The following is a 9,683-nucleotide window of genomic DNA, read 5'->3' as shown; positions in this document are numbered from 1 at the left end:
TTTAGAGTCCTATTTCTCCCTCTGTTTTCCGCTTCTGTCCTTGTCGGATTCTTGTTTGATGTTTGCTGTCCTGTGTCCTTGTTCCGCCCTGTCGTGTTTTTGCCTTCTTCAGATGCTGCGTGTGAGCAGTGTCATGTCAGCTACGGCCTGTGCCTTCCTGAAGCGACCTGCAGTCTGTGGTCGCGTCTCCAGTCGTTCCTCTCTACTGACGAGAGGATTTCAGTTTCCTGTTTTGGATTTACCTTTGATATATCCAGGAGAATCATTGTTTGTTTGATACTGGAATAAAGACTCTGTTTCTATTACGTCGCTTTTGGGTCCTCATTCACAGCATAAACAACTGCACCTGTACATAGCCAATCTGTAAATTGCCCATCCAACTACCTCATCCCATACTGTATTTATTTGATTTATTTTGCTCCTTTGCACCCCAGTACCGCTACGTGCACACTCATCTTCTGCACATCTATCACCTTTGTGTTTAATTTGCCATACTGTAATAATTTCGCCACTATGGCCTATTTATTACCTTACCTCCCTTATCTTACCTCATTTGCACACACTGTATACAGACTTTTTTTCTACTGTATTATTGACTTTATGTTTGTTTATTCCATGTGTAACTCTGTGTTGTTTGTTGTGTCGCACTGCTTTGCTTTATCTTGCCAGGTCGCAGTTGTAAATGAGAACTTGTTCTCAACTAGCCTACCTGGTTAAATAAAGGTGAAATATATTTTTTTAAATCCCTGGCTCTGACCCCACTCTCAGAGGGTGTGGGATATGCAAGAATTGATTTCCAAGTCACACATGGACTTCTACATGTCTGAAATAGGACAAATATCTTATTATTCTTTCTATTTCTATGCCAGATTCACGTCTGCAATTTATGGAACATGCAAAACTTTGTAGATAACAATAGATGGCAAAGTCAAAGATAGTATCAGGAATCAAGGTAAGACCCAAGTGCAAACTGTGTGAAGTAACAATGTTTATTGTAACCACAGGGGCAGGCAAATGTCAGGTCTAGGAAGGCAGGCAGGGGTCGATAATCCAGAACAGTGGCAAAGGTACAAAATGACAGGCAGGCTCAGGGTCAGGTCAGGCAGAAGTTGGTAATCCAGAAGTGGAGCAAAGATACAGGACGGTAGGCAGGCTCAGGGTCAGAGACAGGCAGTGGTCAGGTGGGCAGGTACAGGGTCAGGACAGGCAAAGGTCAAAAACCAGGAGGACGAGAAAAAGAGAGACTAGGGAAAAACAGGAGCTGAGACAAAACTCTGGTGGGCTTGAACAAACAAGACGAACTGGCAACAGATTTATACACCAGTATAAATACACAGGGGATAATGGAGAAGATGAGCGACACCGGAGGGGGGTGGAGACAAGCAAAAGGACAGGTGAGACAGATCAGGTCGTGACAGTAGCCCCCCCCCCATGTCTGTAACATGAACTGCTCAGTATGTGTAGGTAATCCTTTCTCCGCAGCAGAAATGCAAAAAGTGTTGCTACTGCTCTTCACTTTCTGGAGGACATCGTGCCATGTTGATTTTCTCTGACTCTGATTTAGGTAAAAACATGTTCATTGAACCAGACATTGTAGAGTATTCTGATGACAGTGATGGGGATGAAATGGCGACCAATAGTGTTGTTATCATGGAAGAAGTTGACTGAGTTATGAAATTAGTGGAATGCCCGGTGGAAGCAGAGTATGATAGCTAAGGAGATGGAGAAAAATCTCACATTTGATTGCAAATATGCGGAGGGAGTCAAAAAGAGAACACAGAAGGCTGTTGTATAAAACAACTGTCTCTGGATTACATCTTCAAAGCGTTCATCCGTGTATACAGGTAAGAGTCTAGCTAGCTACATTTTCAGATATTATACGTTTAAAATTTTGTCAGAAAGTCGTTTTCATTGCAAGTTAAAGCAGACTGTTAGCTAGCTAGCTAACGTTACGTGTATGATCTGTGCAGTAATATYATTTGCATTGCTAGTTATAGCCCTTGAACTTAGTTGGTTAGCTAGTTATCTACAGATTCATACATGGTGGCTAGCTATGACAATCAGTTTGTATTGCTAGTAGTATGGGTTGGGATTATTGCCACGTTCAAAACAACTGGGAACTGGGAACTCGGAGACTTCCAACTTCAGTGAGTTCAAGACAACTGGGAAATCTGAAAAAAACTATCTCAGACTGGGAAAAATAGTTTTGAATGGTCATCCAACTTAGACTTCCAATTCGGGAACTCGGGCCTCTTTCTAAAGCCCMGAATTTCAGACCTGAAGATCACTGACGTCATATTTTTCCAAGTTCCCAGTTGTTTTGAAAGCACCATTAGATTAATTGTTTAGTTAGCTAGCTACATGTCCAAACAAAAGACTCTACTTTGCCAGATGATTACATGACCAATCAACTTAGCCAGGTGTGTTTGGGGTGAATATGGTCATCTATTGTATTTCATGAACATGTGTACATGTCTAGACAATAGTGACCCATCCACTTACAGTAGCTAGATGTGACTGGAGGGTGGTTATAGTATTTATTTCAGATGACCCATCAATTTAGACAAKTGTGTCTGGGTAAGAATCATCTACTAATTATAAAATATTTGCACAATATTAATCTGTACACTTTCTATTTTGGATATTTCTACTATGCAAATATGCAAGTAAACATGTCACTGTACTGTTTACACCTTCTTTATCTTGTGCATGTGACAAAAAATATTTGATATAGTGTGTGTTTACCAGAGACGGTAATGTGAAGAACAACATGACCTGCATCAAAGTCAGATTAGGATCTAGGCCAAGGACTAGATACAGTGTACTTTTACTTCTACTGACAGTATGCTACTTCTTTCACCACATTTAGTCTTGAAATCTTTGTTTTTTTACCACCCTACCTTATTTACTCTGTTTAGCACCTGGCCTTACATGTGACTCCTTAAAGAGATGGGTTGGGCTAACAGGCTGACTACACCAAAATAAATTTAGACATACATGTTATTCAATTATTGCACCCACACTGCTCGCGCGCTCCAACGAGCGTCTGCATTGCCAAGGGCTAAAATAGAAGTCAGTTCTATTTCTGACGCAGATCACGCTGCAAGTCCTACCTCTCCCATCTCCTCATTGGTTTATAGAAGCAGCTACCCACGTGCCATCTCCTTATTGGTTATACCCACGTGGGTGACTGAAAGACGAACGATGTCAGTGCCGGTAATGCACCTAATTAATGAAAGTTGCCAATCGCAATATAAAGTCAAGTGAAGAAAAAGCCTGGAAGTCGGAGAGATGACTAGAAACGATTCGGTTGACCATTTTATTTGTGGATTAATTGGCGGAGTAGAGGACCTTGTGCATTTCAGGTAAAATAACAACTCAATGTTGATATCCCAGGACAAATTAGCTAGCAACAGCAGCTAGCTAAATAGGACAAATTAGCTAGCAAGTGCAAGCTAGCTAACTAAATTGCCATAAATGTTTAATGCTTTTCGACCTGTCCCCAAATTAATATAATTGATTCAGAGTTTGTTTTGATATTTTAACCTGCGTGTCGTGATCGCGTTTGGTGTGGGGGGACAAAATACATTTATGCACAATGGCGCATACGCACAGCCGGTTTGGGTTTGGGTTCCGATACTGAATGGGTGTCAACAAAGAAGAGCTCTCCAGTAGATTTTCCAAAACATTCAAGGGCCATTCAAGGGCCAACTTTCAAAGCAGAATTAATCTCCTATTGTTCCTCAAMTGTAGTGTATAATATACCATTTTGTAGCTCTGAGTCTCTACTTTTATCCAATGTAAAACAACACAATTTCAAATTTTGCTACATGTGACCGAATCTTCATTTTGAAAATTGCAGCTGGTGTATTTGACTATTCTTACTCTCAATACTAAATTGAAACCCCGACTGAGCTCCTATGCCACTTATGCCTGGAGCTGGCACTGCTGACAGTTATTATGAATGTACATATTAACTTGCTATGTGATGTCGATGAACATGGGGGGGTCAGTTAAGAATAAATTCTTATTTACCAAGACAGCCTACCCCGGCCAAACCCTAAACCGGATGATACAGCCTGGAATCAAACCAGGACCTATAGTGACGCTGCTAGCACTGAGATGCAGTGCCTTAGACCGCTGCACCACKCGGGAGCCCCAGAGGGAATAGGGTGCCATATGTGATGTTGATGATGACACAACACTATAGGTATTTACATTATGGAAAGTCAAATCAAAGTTTATTGGTTGACGTTGAAGCGGGAGCAGATAAATGCTGATGTTACTAGCTCCCAATAATGCAGTACAATGTCAAACTCTAGATAACAATAAGAAATACAGAAAAAGAAGGTTCCAGCCAAACTAATCAAGTCAGTGTGCCTCTCGCTGTGCCGACCATCCAAGKAACTCAAAGTTAGTTACTCAATAAAAAAATGACAGTAAGTAAAGTGGGTCTGCTGCGTCCAGTCTTGGCCTTCTACTGTAGTTCTGTCTACCCATGACCCATCTCCAGTCCCCATCCCCCAAGCAACATCTGAAAGCTATTAGCACCACGTTTCCAGGGTGACACAGGAGGCCATCATAAATCTTGGTCCTCCTCCTTCTCTGCGTCAGAACATGTGGCTGGCACCAGGGGAGCCTCAAAGCGTAGCACATGAAACATCCCCCTCACAGGCCTTCATGACAGAATCATCTCCAAAACATGGAGAATAGACTAATAAATAGGACATGGAATCACAGACCAAGAAAGGTGGCACTCTATTCCCTATTTAGTGCACATAGGGCACTCTATTCCCTATTTAGTGCACATAGGGAACTTGGGACAGAGCCCAAGTTAATCTTGGCACATACAACCAAGGCAAATGTGGGCCAGCAACAACTTCTGATCTCTATTACCAGTGAGAACAACAGCAGAACAACAGCAGAACGACAGCAGCAGGGAGGACAAATAGTCTTACAGCCGTAAACGTGGCAACCAATGTTACACTGACCCAATGGATGTGGTGGAAAGGCAATGTGGGAGGAAGGGGAAGGAAAGGAGAAAAATAATGGTTGTGGCCATTTTAAAATGGGAAAATGCTTATTTTCTGCCTCCACTAAACATTGGGTTCAGGGAAGAAAAAGTATTGAGTTGAATGTTAGGGGAGGGAGAATCAACCGCTGAATTCTTTTCCACTGAGGTCACTGCTGCTGCTTCTCTCTCTACCAGTCTGATCTACCCAGAGAGAGGAGAGAGCTGCTAGCCTGGTCTGGTCCCTCTGCAAGCTGTTTTAGCACAAAGCTGGGGTGCTGGGGCTCTGTCTGCACATGCTCAGAAGAGCATCTGTCTGATGGCGCTCTCCCCATGACCCACCATAGCCTCCGCCCAATCTGACTTTTACAATATCCCCTCTATATAGGTATTTTTTCAGTATACCCTCTATATAGGTATTTTTACAGTATACCCTCTATATAGGTACTTTTACAGTATCCCTCTATATACAGTGTAGGTATTTTTACAGTATTCCCTTATATAGGTATTTTTACAGTATACCCTCTATGTAGGCATTTTTACAATATCCCCTCTATATAGGTATTTTTTCAGTATACACTCTATATAGATCTTTTTACAGTATACGCTCTCTTTAGGTATTTTTACAGTATCAAATCAAATCAAAATTAAATCTAATTTTATTTGTCACATGCGCTGAATATAACAGGATACAACCTTACCATGAAATGCTTACTTACAAGTCCATAATCAACAATGTATTTCAGGAAATAGAGTTAAGAAAATATTTACTAAATAAACTAAAGTAAAAAATAAAATAAAAGTAACACAATAAAATAACAATAACGAGGCTATAAACAGGGGAGTACCAGTACCGAGTCGATGTTCGGGGGTACAGGTTAGTCGAGGTAATTTGTACATGTAGGTAGGGGTAAAGTAACTATGTATAGATAATAAACAGTGAGTAGCAGCAGTGTATAAAGCAGTCTTATGGTTTGGGGGTAGAAGCTGTTAAGGAGCATTTTGGACCTAGACTTGGCGCACCAGTACCGCTTGCCATGTGGTGGCAGAGAGAACAGTCTATGACTTGGGTGACTGACCAACATCCAAGACATATTATATAGGTCTTGGATGGCAGGAAGCTTGGCCCCAGTGATGTACTGGGATGTATGCATTACCCTCTGCAGTGCCTGGTCGGATGCCGAGCAGCTACCATACCAAGCTGGGATGCAACCGGTCAGGATGCTCTCGATGGTGCAGCTGTATAACTTTTTGACAATCTGGGGGACCCATGCCAATTATTTTCAGTCTCTTGAGGGGGAAAAGGCATTATCGTGCCCTCTTCACAACTTTCTTGGTGTGTTTGGACAGTAATAGTTTGTTGGTGATATGGACACCAAGGAACTTGAAACTATAATCATTTAGGCAGGTTACCTTCGCTTTCTTGGGCACAGAAACTATGGTGGTCTGCTTGAAGCATGTAGGTATTACAGACTAATTCAGAGAGAGGTTGAAAATATAAGTGAAGACACTTGCCAGTTTGTCCGCGCATGCTCTGACTACACGTCCTGGTAATCTGTCTGGCCCCACAGCCTTGTGAATTTTGACCTGTTTAAATGTCTTACTCACATTGGCTATGGAGAGCTTTATCACACAGTCGTCTGGAACAGCTCGTGCTCTCAAGCATGCTTCAATGTTGGTTGCCTCAAAGCGGGCATAAAAGGCATTTAGCCTGTCTGGTACGCTTGCGTCACTGGGCAGCTTGTGGCTGGATCCTTTTGTAGTCCCTAATAGTTTTCAAGCCCTGCCACATCCGACGAGCGCCAGAGCCGGTGTAGTTTGATGGAATCTTAGTCCTTTATTGATGCTTTGCATGTTTGATGGTTTGTCTGAGGGCATAGTGGGATTTCTTATAAGCATCCAGATTAGTGTCCCACTCCTTGAAAGTGGCAGCTCTAGCCTTTAGCTCGGTGCACATGTTGCCTGTAATCCATGGCTTATGGTTGGGATATGTACATGTATGTACATGGTCACTGTGGGGACGACGTCGTCGATGCATTTATTAATGAAGCCGATGACTGAGGTGGTATACTCCTCAATGCCATTGGATGAATCCCGGGAACATATTCCAGTCTGTGCTAGCAAAACAGTCCTGTAGAGTGCCATCCGCGTCATCTGACCACTTCCGTATTGAGCGAGTCGCTGGTACTTCCTGCTTAAGTTCTCGCTTGTAAGCAGGAATCAGGAGGATAGAACTATGGTCAGATTTGCCAAATGGAGGGCGAGGGAGAGCTTTGTCTGAATCTTTGTGTGTGGAGTAAAGGTGGTCTACAGTTGTTTTTCCCTCTGGTTGCACATGTGACATGCTGGTAGAAATTAGGTACAACGGATTTAAGTTTGCTGCATTAAAGTCCCAGGCTTCTAGGTGTGCCGCTTCTGGATGAGCATTTTCTTGTTTGCTTATCCCCTCGTAAAACTGACCATCCTACCGATCCTCGACATCGGCGATGTCATTTACAAAATAGCCTCCAACACTCTACTGAACAAATTGGATGCAGTCTATCACAGTGCCATCCATTTTGTCACCAAAGCCCCATATACTACCCACCACTGCGACCTGTATGCTCTCGTTGGCTGGCCCTCGCTTCATATTCGTCGCCAAACCCAGATCCAGATTATCTACAAGTCTTTGCTAGGTAAAGCCCCGCCTTATCTCAGTTCACTGGTCACCATAGCAGCACCCACCCGCAGCACGCGCTTCAGCAGGTATATTTCACTGGTCACAGAGAGAGCATTGGTCTGTCTGCGTCCAGTCTTGGCCTTCTACTGTAGTTCTGTCTACCCCATGACCCATCTCCAGTCCCCATCCCCCAAGCAACATCTGAAAGCTATTAGCACCACGTTTCCAGGGTGACACAGGAGGCCATCATAAATCTTGGTCCTCCTCCTTCTCTGCGTCAGAACATGTGGCTGGCACCAGGGGAGCCTCAAAGCGTAGCACATGAAACATCCCCCTCACAGGCCTTCATGACAGAATCATCTCCAAAACATGGAGAATAGACTAATAATAGGACATGGAATCACAGACCAAGAAAGGTGGCACTCTATCCCTATTTAGTGCACATAGGGCACTCTATTCCCTATTTAGTGCACATAGGGAACTTGGCAGAGCCCAAGTTAATCTTGGCACATACAACCAAGGCAAATGTGGGCCAGCAACAACTTCTGATCTCTATTACCAGTGAGAACAACAGCAGAACAACAGCAGAACGACAGCAGCAGGAGGACAAATAGTCTTACAGCCGTAAACGTGGCAACAAATGTTACACTGACCCAATGGATGTGGTGGAAAGGCAATGTGGGAGGAAGGGGAAGGAAAAGGAGAAAAATAATGGTTGTGGCCATTTTAAAATGGGAAAATGCTTATTTTCTGCCTCCACTAAACATTGGGTTCAGGGAAGAAAAAGTATTGAGTTGAATGTTAGGGGAGGGAGAATCAACCGCTGAATTCTTTTCCACTGAGGTCACTGCTGCTGCTCTCTCACCAGTCTGATCTACCCAGAGAGAGAGAGGAGCTGCTAGCCTGGTCTGGTCCCTCTGCAAGCTGTTTTAGCACAAAGCTGGGGTGCTGGGGCTCTGTCTGCACATGCTCAAAGAGCATCTGTCTGATGGCGCTCCCCCATGACCCACCATAGCCTCCGCCCAATCTGACTTTTACAATATCCCTCTATATAGGTATTTTTTCAGTATATCACTCTAATATAGATATATTTTTACAGTATATCGCTCTCTTTAGGTATTCAGTATCAAATCAAGATCAATTAATTCAATAATATCTAATTTTGCGCTGAAATTAACAGGATACAAACCTTACCATGAAATGCTTACTTACAAGTCCATAATCAACAATGTATTTCAGGAAATAGAGTTAAAGAAAATATTTACTAAATAAACTAAAGTAAAAAATAAAATAAAAGTAACACAATAAAAATAACAATAACGAGGCTATAAACAGGGGAGTACCAGTACCGAGTCGATGTCGGGGTACAGGTTAGTCGAGGTAATTTGTACATGTAGGTAGGGGTAAAGTAACTATGTATAGATAATAAACAGTGAGTAGCAGCAGTGTATAAAGCAGTCTTATGGTTTGGGGGTAGAAGCTGACAAAATCGCTGAAGCTGGACACTCTTATCTCCCTCACTAACTTCAAGGACCAGCTGCCAGAACAGCTCACAGATCATTGCACCTGTACATAGCCCATCTGTAAATACCTCATCCAACTACCTCATCCCATACTGTATTTATTTATTTATTTTGCTCCTTTGCACCCCAGTATCTCTACTTGCACTTTTATCTTCTGCACATCTATCACTCCAGTTGTTTTAATTTCTATATCTAATTACCTCGCCAACTATGGCCTCTTTATTGCCTCACCCCCCCTTATCTTACCTGATTGCACACACTGTATATATGCATACTTTTTTCTACTGTATTATTGACTGTATGTTTGTTTATTCCATGTGTAACTCTGTGTTGTGTATGTGTCAAACTGCTTTGCTTTATCTTGGCTAGGTCGCAGTTGAAATGAGAACTTGTTCTCAACTAGCCTACCTGGTTAAATAAAGGTGAAATAAAAAATCCAAAAAATGCTTTATACAGCTTGTGAGTGCGGTCTTAGTGCCAAGCATCAGGT

Source organism: Salvelinus sp. IW2-2015, linkage group LG18, assembly GCF_002910315.2.
Source record: "Salvelinus sp. IW2-2015 linkage group LG18, ASM291031v2, whole genome shotgun sequence".
Taxonomy (NCBI): domain Eukaryota; kingdom Metazoa; phylum Chordata; class Actinopteri; order Salmoniformes; family Salmonidae; genus Salvelinus; species Salvelinus sp. IW2-2015.
The sequence above is the reverse complement of the archived record's forward strand: the minus strand, read 5'-3'. Positions refer to the sequence as shown.